The following is a 12,121-nucleotide window of genomic DNA, read 5'->3' as shown; positions in this document are numbered from 1 at the left end:
AATGATGTGTTAATCATTAGATAGGTAGTATTGATCAATTCTAAATTCTCCCTACCTCTAGACACACGCTATGATTTCTATACCATTGTATATTCCATTCTCTTAAGGGGTATTGTTCTCTTCAGAAAATGCAAATCTTCAAATTAATCATAATCCCGCCTGGAAACACTGGTTTGCTAATTAACAAGTGCACTTTACAGTGTTTTTACGAGTACAAGCTTCGACCACCCCTGTCAACAAAATAGCTTGTCCCGTATTTCCGAATATGGTTGTAACTTTTGCCCACTAGGAACGGCGGCTCTTTGTTATGCAAATGATATCTGAGGTGGCGTGATTCGAGGAGAGAGGGGGGAGAGGTTGTCTGCGCAGCCGGCCGGCCATGTGCGTTACTTCGAAGGACGAACGGACGACATGAAAAACAAATTACAGCTTTTGCAAAAAAAAACTTCAGGTTTTCACCGGAATTCTGAAAGAAGACTACTGGAAAAGTGTAATGGTGAGTTGAGAATTGTCTTGTGTTATGAACTAAAGTGTGGAAAAGAATTTTCATTCACAAAAATTGAAGAAATGTTGTTTTTTTCTGCACAAGGAATGCGCCAAGTTTTGAGACCCCGTGCGTCAGTCTGTTGCCGTGTGTACCCAGACGTCTTATTTATTAATAAAATTTCGGGTAGAATTATTACAAAAACTGACTGTTTTGGGAAAGTTTCCCGGTATCCTACCACCACTTTATTATTCGTTATGGCCTAAAATAGTAGTATGCCTATCTTATTTCATCAAATGAGATATTCCTTTTTGTAAAAATGAGTGAAAAGGTGGTGGCAGGATACGGAAAGTTTTTCCATTTTGGTCAACTCGTCCTTCAACAAACTCGTACATTCCAACAGCCCAGGTTGGACCCGGTTGGACTGAAGTCTAAGTTTTTGAACATAATTAAAGGCACTGGACACTGGTAATTGTCAAAGACCCAGATTCTCAGTTGGTGTATCCTAACATACAAAGTATATTCTGAAAAAAAAACGCCCTTGGCCAATTTGTTTTCTGCTGAAGTGAAAGGGCATAAAACACCAAGTTATTCCCCAAATTAACTAGATAAACTGTTGAATTTTAGCAATATTCATGGTTTCCATTCGTCTTGTAGGAAATGTAATATTTGTGGGTCGGGAGTCAGGTTCATTGTACAAACATGAAATCCTAAAAGTTAAAGCTGTTTTGTACAACTTACAAGCATTTAGCCCAGGTTGGACTCCTTGATTGTAGGCAACGCGACGGAGTCCAGGGTATAAAGGTCCCGTACCATTACGAAAAAATTTGTAACATTTAAAAAAAATAATCTAACTCAGGAAGCATTGATCACTACCGCCCTCTCGTGGCGGCTGGAGATGTGACAGGCTTTCTTAATTTGCCCAAGCTGCAATTTTGTGATGGCGTAGCCTGTAAAACCCTCCCGTATACCCTGTAAAACCCACCCGTATACCCTGTGCATGGTGCGTGCGATCACACCGCATGACCCACCCGTATACACACTGTCACATCGTACGAATACTGAGCACACAAATCATCCACACGTGTACCATTAACCGCATGCGGAGGCCGTCAGGCCGCCCGCCTTGTCGGGTCTGTAACTTCCCGGTTTAATGTGTTGTATTGAAAAATTCCCACAAGTGGAAAAAATTGGGGGGGGCTCTCGGATATGCTAGTATGCAGCCCATGAATATGTATATCTTTCGTCAGACCTATCAGACAACACAGGATGTGAGGCAAATGAATTATTCATTTTGACGTACAATCACGCACGCCTATCATGTTCGCTGAGCGACCGTGGTGGTTAGTGATGTAGACATGTCTCGTCTTTCGCGGGCGTTATGGTAACGAGCTGACCGTGGGAACTCTTCGGTTATTATAGTAATGAGGTCAGTGGCTTCAACACAGACCCTACAAGGCTGTCGGCCTGACGGCCTCCGCATGCAGATAGTGTACGGGGCATCGTGTCGTGCGATGTTAATGTTTTATACTTTCAACATCTCTCCATTGCTCGTTACCAAGTAAGTTTTTATGCTAACAATTATTTTGACAAAACTACCAATATTGTCTACTGCCTTCAATCAGCAAATGATTTGTATAAAAATGTGCGGTCTGAATCCTGGAAAAAAGGTGATAGTAAGTGTAAGTATGTGCTTGCTTTTATGTTCTTTTTCAGGTGAAGGTGAGTTTCCTTATGGTCGGTCACACCCACAAGGATATCGACCAGATGTTTTCTAGATTTTCCATCCATATGTGGCATTACAAGGCAATACACTCTCCTGGCTTATAGACCTGATTCAACAATCGTACCAGAAGCCGAACACAACAGCTGAGAGACTCTCAAATGCCATCAACTTCGGGGACTGGATAGCATCAAGACTTAATCAAATTGCTCAACACAGCAAGCTGCAGATGTTCAAGTTCACATTGACACAGGTATAGACGCTTAATATACCGGTACACATGATGCAGATGGCACCATACTTTTTTTTAACAGAATGTACTGTACCACAAGCATGGCAGGGATCGTGGAGACAATTCATAATGACTAGCGGGATGCCGCGCTTCGCGCGGCACCCCGCTAGATGATGAAAATCCTTTACACAAATATTTCGAAATGTAATGTGGGTGAGGGTGTTATACGCCTCTCTCAATATTTATGCATGGCGTCATAATTCTAACCCAAAATGAAGCTATTTCGCACGTCCGTCACTACTTGCAGTGGCTGCGCCCACCTCGTTTTGGGTTAGACGACGTACCTTATGCATACTTCTAGAAACTATAAGGCTCCCCCGTGAGCCTTATAGGGGTCTTAATATTTTGGGCCTCCTAAACGCCACACGTTTTTCAAATCAGCGTTGATAGGTGAAACTGACCGTTAGCCAGCAATAACTAAAGTTTCTTTTGTACTACACTACCAAAACTTTCCCCACACACTCAATATACATTCATAATGCTTGCATTTCCTTTTTTAAAAGCATCATCAAAAAATGACATTTTCACGTCCCACGATACATAGCGTTGCTACAGCACTATAAGTAAAGCGGTAAGAGTGAGGCCTCTTTTTAGTTTATTCTCATCTGAATTGGTCTTGTAAACTTTCTGGTCAATAGGCTGGGGGGGAATGGCCCATCACATTGCTAGGTAGATTTTTTTCTTCAGGACAACTCCCAAGCCCCTGCTGCTCTTGTTTTTGCAGAAATACAATGACCCAAATTTTCGCAGGTCACTGTTGTTTACATAATTTTTTCAGCGTTTGTTTTTTGCTTACTGAGCCTTCAAAAAAACAACAAGCTAAAAGCACTTTATATGAATCTACAGTGTAAGGAGCTTGGACTAACTTCATAGATTGGGTTCCATGTTTACTGTTAGAGTTTAGAGATTCAAGTTCCTTTAAAGCCATTGGACACTTTCGGTAAACATTATTGTCCAAAGGCCCACACTTCGTGTATCACAACTTATATATAAAATAACAAACCTGTGAAAATTTAGGCTCAATCGATCATCGGAGTCGGGAGAAAATAACAGGAAAACCCACCTTTGTTTCCGCACGTTTCGCCGTGTATGACATGTGTTTACTATAATCCATAATTCTTGTTGTCGAGAATTGATAATTGTTTTAATGTTTTCTCAAAAAGTAAAGCATTTTATGGAATAATTTCAAGAGAAGTCTTTTATCATTACCTTCTGTAAACCCTGTAAGTTATTTGTAAATCTGTGAACTTTTTTTTTCCTGTTCCAAAAATGTATAATGGCTTTAACGCAATTATCAATACTAAATAGTGGCCTTTGTAATAAAATTGTGTGCATGCTATTTGCTATAAAATTCATTCTGAGAGCTCGCTGCTAACAATTCATACCACACCACTATGAAGAGATTGTTTTCAGGCAATACGCCCAAAACCCAATTTGTTCTTGTTGTTTTTTGCAGCATCTGTAATAATCCTGATTTCCTTCATTCTCCATTTATTTGTGCTTCAGGAAGACTTGCCATCTTCATCTCCAAAGAGATCTACCCATCAACAAATAGATGAGCTGCGAGCACTTTCCATTGCAGGTAAATTATTAAAAACGTAAGTTTTAATCAAAACACCCAAATAGAGCTTGCTAGTTAAAGGGGCTGTGTTGCCACAATAATAATAGTAATATAATTATTGATTTTTGTATAGCACTTTATCACACCCTGAAGGGCATATCAAAGCGCTCTGACATTATTACCCCTGGTCACCGGTCCATATATTTCACTGCTTAAACCATCTCAGCTCCCCCTGGGGAGTATACCGCCGGTGCTGCGAGTTACCACGCTTCAAGCTACTCAATCAACCATCTCTGCCCTTACAGGTACCCCATTTTAGCCCTTGGGGGTGGGGGAGAGAATCTTCATAATTCACATGGAATTAAATGAGAAGCCAGTTTACATGATCGAGCAATCAGTATGCACCATTTTCCAATTGGAGACTTTTGGACGGTCTGTATTGAAGGTTCTCGCCAGCAGTGCGCATGCTCATACGAGAGCAATACTGAGCACGTGCGCGCATGCTCAGAGCTGCACAAGAGGACCATTAAGTCTGCTGCCACCAGCGTCTCAAAAGTCTTCCATTTCACTTTTGCATTTCTGAGGTTTTCAACCATGCTTCTGTGTGCAGATTGTCTGTTGTTTGTAGCAGAAGTTTTCTTAAAGTATAAGAAATTGTGATCTAAATCCGACTGGGTTCCAGTTTTCTGTTTTTTTATTTAGAGTTTTCAATAATAGTTCCTCAAGTTGCTCCATTTTAAACACACACATATATATTATGCGTATCAATAGTTTACCTTCGGCTTTTTATAATTAACCACTTCCATGCCATTTTGTCCTTATAATTATTCTGAGAGCTTACTGATAATTAAGTTCATTATACCAGCACCAAGAGAACTCTTTCAGGCATTAGACATCTCTTATGAAATTTTTGCTCGTTATTTTTATTACAACATTCAATTCAAAATAATCCTGTTCAGCACAATTTCCTCCAAAATCCTGTTTTCAGTGTTGGTTTTCTACATTTATCTTTGATTGAAAGTACAAAAACAAGTCCTTGGGGAATTTATTTGAATTAAACTGTTTTAATGATTGACATTGTTCTTAAATGCTAATGTTTCAAACTGTATTTTGTTTGTGTTGCAGTATCTCCAAAGCAATCTACGCGTCATCAAGAAGATGTCCAGACAGACTGGCCTATGATGAAGGAACTATACAAGTAATCTCATTTAAAAGGTAAATTCCTTTAAGTACATTCTGAATAATTACACACAAACAGAGGTTTCTAGATAATAGATAATTGTAGAGGAATCAGATTGTTAAGGCTTTCGACAATTTTAATAAAGATTATTCAACACTGCACCCTGAAGAGATTGTTTTTAGGCATCTCTGTCATCCCCAATAATTAGGGATGCTTGCGGGGTATTTGGATTCCACTTTTCTAAATAATCCTGTTAAGCACAACCTCCTCCAAGACCTATTTAGGTGGGGGCTTTTTACTTCATTTAGTTTCATTTGAAAATACAAAACAAATCCTCAGGTGAAACCAATCTATCTGAATCTAATGTGTTTTATTGAATGATGATTTTAAACACTGATGTTCCAAAAGAGATCTACCCGTCAACAATTGGATGCTGAAGACTGGCCTATAAAGGAGCGGATAGCACTTTCCAGAGGTAAATTCCTTAAAAATAAAGTTTTAAAAGTTATACCCAAGTAAAACTTTCTAGTTAAGCCTGGTTTATATAGACGATGTGACCTGTGACATCACATGTTTACAAAAGAGCCACAGAGCCTGGACTTCCTGCATTTTGTACACAGCCTATAGAAGATTACAAAACATAAAAATCTTGTATTTTATGGAGATTGCACTGTCTAGCCCATCAACTTTTGATATGATGAAAGGGGGCACATCTCAAACCCTGTCCAGCTTTTACTTTCATAACTCTTGGATTTATGTGGAAATTATGACACAAATGTCAACTTTCCCATAGGATCAGTGCAGTATATTGCCTGCCAGAATACCCAAAGAATGCACAAGGTCACACTTATTGTGAACAAAGTTCACATGGTCTATACTTCACACGAAATGCGAAGCAAATTTACATAATGTAAACAATCAGTAGGTTGGAGCTGTTCTCCATTTGTAGGTGGAACTAATAAAAAATGACAAGATCAGCACTTGAACCTGCCACCCCCAGATTAGCATGCCAGCAGTTTCCAACTGAGTTATTAAGCCCTAATGTTGACACTGTCTCCCTATTTTGCCATTGATATTTATTTTGTTCGGGGGTTGCCAATAAGAAGCCATAGAAAATGTAACTGCCATATATCTGGATCGCACCCAGGTCTACAATCAGGGCTCGACTTTGGGAGAAAAATCCACAAGACTGTAGGGCTGTAGCTCAAAACTTTTTTTAGACCATAACATTTCTTTCAAGACCTGAATCAAGATGAAAGAATTACCCTATCTACACATTACATGAAATATGAGTTTTTAGCTGTTTTTGGATCAAGCACTAAGTGAAGATTAATCTTATTTTACTTATGGGACAGATTTGAACAATATTATTTGTATTTATCTGTTTAAATGAAAAATGCAACAAAGTGTTTGTAAACACAAGACTGCCAGACTTGTTCAGTCGTAAGTTCACTGGCCTGATGCTAAAATCTCTGGCCTTGGACCTGCTGGTCCAGTGTTAAATTCAAGACCTGACAATACAACCAGGGAAGCAGCAGCAAAGGGATCACTGGTTTCATTTTTCAAATATCAAGTAATAAAACCACAAGGGAAACTGACTGACGACTTCCAAGGTTGTATTGTAGACTTGGATGTGTTCCCTGGTTCACTGATAATGAAGTCGATACTAGTTTTTTAGGCATTTCCCAATCTCCCATCTCCCAAAAGCCCTGTTGCTCTGGCTATGTTGCAGCATGGAGGAAGGAATAGAAGGAGCTCGAACGAAGGGACATCAAAAGTCGAACGTGCGGTATCGCGGTCGTTTAACAACACCTCGTAATCACCCACATACCTTATACAGACAATGGGCGACCTGGCGTATGTTAGTTTCTGCGTGCGCACTTGGTTCTTCACTCAACCGTGGTGTTGTATGTCGTATGGATATAATACAGAAAAACAACTTTTTTGAGACCTGTTAAAAATTGTGTACACTTGTGCTCACCAAATCGAAAAACACAATTGAATACCAACCACCCTCGTGTGCTTATACCCAAATTTTGAACCACCACTAGTGACCAGTAATTCACAAAAAATGAAAAAATATGCCATGATGTTTCAGTGAAACACCACAAATGGTAAATGAAAACGTGTGTATTCACAATTCTTGTCTCCAATGATTCAACTGTACACAAAGGCAACGGTGCAGAGCAGCGTTACCGTACGTTCTGTACAAAGAAATCTAATCCTGCTCGTTAATCGGCCGTCCAGCTGGAGGTCTCCTATCTTTTTCCACTGGTTAGACGGGGGCATTGTCAGGGTATTTTTTTGTTACTCTGCGGTTTTGCGGGTCGTTCGAGCTCCTTCTATTCCTTCCTCCATGGTTGCAGCAACAACAAAAAGATCCCTTTTTACTTAACCTTAAAAAAAATTCTAAGGTTAAAGCATTCTGACATACTATGGTATTGATAAATAACATTCTTTAACACTTAATTCTCGAAATGCTTATTTCATTTTTATTGCAGCAAGGCTTTCCATTTATAAAGAGATCTACCCATCAAAAGTAGGCTTTCAAGTCTGGCCTGTGGTGAATGAGGTTCAAGTACTCTCCAGTGAGGTAATTTCCTAAAAAGGAAACCTTTAAAGACCTGCTTGAATGAATATGTCAAGTCGTAAACTTTGCTGAAATTCACTCAAAATGTTTTCAAAGAATAGGGAAATCGAGTCATACGACTATAAAAAGATTTCAATTGTGTAAAAAAACAATCATTTTGAATGCCCTTATCCAGGGCTTTTCTAAGAGATTTGCGAAAAGCCCTGTTACGTAATCACTCTCAAAACGTCATCTCTGGGAGCTCTAATTTGTAAAGCCCCTTTGTTACAGCGTGGAGGCATAACAAAGCAAGCTCCCAGAGATGACGTCAGCAGCATTGTCCTTTGACGCGCGCTCTCAACGGCAGAAGTGTTTTTAGTTTTTCAAAAGCTTTCGGTTGGGGCCTGATTTTTTAATCGATAATTATGAAAAATTCAGAAGTGTACACATATCAAAATTACATTAAAATGGTGAACAAGTGCATTATAAACAAGTTAAAATACCATTTCCGTTGAAAACATTCCGCTCAGGTAGCTGTTTAAAATAGGTTTTCTTGGTCAGGTTTTGCAAATGAGCTGCCAATTTAACCATCAAGCTATTCTATTTCGCGCGAAATCAAATGCTACTAAGAAGGGTCTTTCGATTTTGTTTTAGGATTAGTCAAATGTAATGTTGCATCATTTGATTTTACAAAATAATCATTCAAGTGTCACAAAAAAAAATGACGATACGCTAAATTGAACAGAGTTCTAAAGGAATTTGACAAAGAACAAAGATATTGACAAAATAGGGACACCGCCAATATAGGGCTAGATAGCTCAGTTGGTAGAGCGCCGGCATGTTAATCCGGAGGTCGTTGGTTCGAATCAACTCTAGTCAATTCTTTGTTCAACCCCAAAAATCATTTCAAAATTTACCCAGTCAGTTTCCCTTGTGGTTTATATTGATAAAATAATATAGTGATAGAGTAATAATAATCTTTGTTGCTCAAATTCAACAGCTCTAGTAACATTGTTACTAAAGTTAAACAAGCAGAGATTTGCAATAAAAAAGTTTTGCAATCTTCTCAGAATTGATGACACCAGTATTGTTGCAGGAAGTGTTAAGTGGGAAAAAGGGTAATCTTTGGATTTGCCTGTTTTCTTGATGGTGCTGCGACAAACTAAGTAAGGTGGATAATTTGGGGTGTTTTATTTTTTAACAAAAAGTGTCTTTCTTTTGTTTACCCATATACAGCTCCAGTCTTCAAAACATCTAGTGTCAACAATATGTCTGAGACCCACTAATCATCATCAACCTGTCATAAAGAACTACCTTATCTGCAAACAGGTAAATTGAAACCCTACAATCCCAATTCCTTCGTCAGTATCAAAAGTGATGGATTGAAGGAATTGGGCCAGTAGGCTAAAATTAAAGTTGCTTATAACAGGGTCTTGCTCCAATCTTGTAAAGTACAACAATTTGGAGCGGAGTGACATACATGTAGAAGAAGAGGTTATTGAAAGATTGAGACCACAAAATATTGGCAATTTATTTGAATAATACTGTTCTTTTTGCATCACTTGCATCTTGAAGCGACAACTCTCAACAACATTAAAAAAAAAAAAAACCAGGATTTAACCAATGATTATTTAGTGTCATCTTGTTAACAAAATATCAAGGTCAGCTGTTACCATGGCAATCATTTATTTGACCTTGGGTGAAATGATTTACGAAAATTAGTTGAAGTTATTTTGGGAGTCTTTTACTAGAAATAAAAACTCTCTACATGCTTCTATAGTTTTCACAAGAGTGATTTGTGAGTGACCCCGAGTGTTATATATTATGTAATGTGGGAATTCAAAATGGCCACCATAAGCAGCGGCCAACTTTATTGTTTTTAAGGACTTAACGGAATGTCAATATTTAAATGGGAATGTGAAAAACAAGGTTTTCTTCTGGAAAAAAACGTTATCATGTTATCATGCAGATCTTGGTGAAACAATCAATTGTGGCGAGTGACATAAATACTACTCTAGAACTTTGAAATACAAAGAGGGCCATATGTTGTTTTTTTGGGCTGTTAATTAGAGTTTTGCTTGCAATTTCTATGAGTTTGTTTTTGTTTTGCCGTTTTTGTAATACTCACAATTATTGATTCGAAAATTTCTCGATCGAAGCACATTTCCTCCGCTCCAAAGCCGACTGCGGCGGTATTTAATTCTAATTGGCAGAAGCGTGACCCGTCTAAAACATGAAGCCTGATCGGGACAGCAAGGGTCTGTTTTAATGTGTTAGCCTCCCCACCAGACCTTTCTGAATTGGGTGAGTTTCTGCTTTCAATTTTGGTTTACAAATGCAAACAATCGGTATGCGTTGTTTTTTCGGTATGCTTTAAACATAGCCAGATTTTAGACCTTTTAAACATAGCCAGATTTTAGACATTTTAGACCTTCCAGTGCTTTGGGAGTAGGTCCATTCAAGTTTGTAATCATATCTGCATTGGAATTTGCTATAAATAACATTGTTGGCATCTTTACAATTTTGTATCTGTAACTTTAATCTTTCAGAGCCAGAGATGAAGCTGTACCCCGAAATCAAATGCAGAGGGAATCAGCTCTTCTGACCTCGCTGAAGGCTACATAAAGGAGAGCAACTCTGAAAACATCAGCATCTAGTCATCAGGACAACCTAGATGTTCATTGTAGAAATCTTAGTAAAGAACAATCCAGTAATTTTCCTTAAATTTTGAAAACTATTCTAGATGTGCCAGTAACATGTTTGGATGTTTTTCCATTATAAACAAACAGTTAACATTTCTGTATATAAGTGCACCATTGCAAGCAAGCACATATTATGCGTTTTAATGCGCTACTTGGCGATATTAGGGCCTTGGTGGTGCGGCACTCGAATTGTTTGGAATCCGGAAGTACAAAGCATGGGAAATTTCAAACTTAATTGCCAAAAGGGACTTGGACACATGCACGTGGCATGTGGGGTCTCAGTCCGGCCGGTTGTTTCAAAGCGGGTGGTTGATCTTAAAGGTGCATCATCTTCCTCAGCGGGTAGGATGCTCTGGTGTTATCACAATTATGGTTGACTTAATGGGTTAGTTCCTAGTCTAGGCCATGGGACTAGGGACCGCGTCTGACGTCTTGGTGGTGCGACTCTTCAAATCGTTTGGAATTGTATGGTGGTAAAATCACGGGAAATTCCAAACTCCATTGCAAAAAGGGACTTGGACATGTGCACGCATGGCATGTGGGATCCTGACTCCTGGCCAGGGTGACAGCTGGTAGTTGATCTTACAGGTGCGTCAGGCTCCACAGCGGGTAGGATGGTGCTGGTGTGATCACAGTTGGTGGACCAACAGGAGTTCCATATAGTCTACGCCGTGGGACATGGGACCGCGTTAGTAGGAGTAGAGGGCGTGCCCCTCAGATGGGTGGGTGGACCTGGAGCTCCTGAATGTGGGAGAATGAAGGCCTTGATTATCTCCAAAAGCATGTCGGGGCTGGTATCCTGGGACCTGCACGTGGTGGCCCTGCTTTTAACTAGCCTTACCAGGATGATATAGGCAAAATTAAGACTCAAATTTATTAAACCGCTTGCAACTGTGCATTTATATTCTAACCTTACTTTTATTTCATTAACAAACAGGTAATGTTGCTAAAATGCAGATGCAACTTTTGTGTCTTAAACAGATTGCCTTATTAGTTAAGATTTTACAGCTGTAGTAGCCTAGGCCCTTACTGTCATTAAAAACATAAACCTTGGTAAAAAATAAAAGTTGTCTTGTGCCTGCAATAAAATGATATGGAGTCTGTGTTTCATGTCTTTCTTAAATTGGAGTACATGGGTGGGTTTTATTGAGCCAATAGCTGTCATCAACTGGTGAACCTGGCCTGCATTCATAATTAAAAGTGGGGGGGGGGGGTCAATTCCAGCAAAATATGTAAAGTTTAGTCAAAAGGGGGCGCTATAACAAAACACATGATTTTTTTTCATCAATTTGATTGCCTAAAAGTTTTCATCATAGCGCCCTCTATTGGCTGTAAGTACTCGGCCGCCAGCCAAAGGATCGTAAAAGTTTTCATCATAGCGCCCTCTATTGGCTGCAAGTACTCGGCCGCCAAAGGATCGTAAAAGTTTTTGATACAGCGCCCTCTTGTGGGACGACGTACTTAGCCACCAAATTAATACCTGTATGTAGAGCGCCCTCCCTGGCTTGAAATTCATGACACCATCGGCCAAAATAACTTGTTTTTTTAAGCCGATCAAGTTTAACCCCTTGCAGTTATTTAAACTCAAAATCCTGCCTCAAAAAGGCCCA

General features: G+C 39.3%; 1 long non-coding RNA gene across 1 annotated transcript; it reads left to right on the top strand.

Moving 5' to 3' along the window:
- Nucleotides 1–403: 403 nt before the first annotated feature.
- On the top strand, nt 404–11,582 carry LOC139940160 (uncharacterized). Its single transcript, XR_011786392.1, has 8 exons — nt 404–496; nt 2,201–2,460; nt 4,006–4,081; nt 5,186–5,275; nt 5,649–5,715; nt 7,742–7,833; nt 9,046–9,138; nt 10,359–11,582. It is a non-coding gene; the product is annotated as an uncharacterized lncRNA (long non-coding RNA).
- The last annotated feature ends 539 nt before the right edge of the window (nt 11,583–12,121 follow it).

This window comes from Asterias amurensis, chromosome 1, assembly GCF_032118995.1.
Source record: "Asterias amurensis chromosome 1, ASM3211899v1".
In the NCBI taxonomy this organism is placed as follows: Eukaryota; Metazoa; Echinodermata; class Asteroidea; order Forcipulatida; family Asteriidae; genus Asterias; species Asterias amurensis.
Note: the sequence above shows the minus strand (reverse complement) of the source record. Positions and strands in the feature narration are given on the sequence as shown.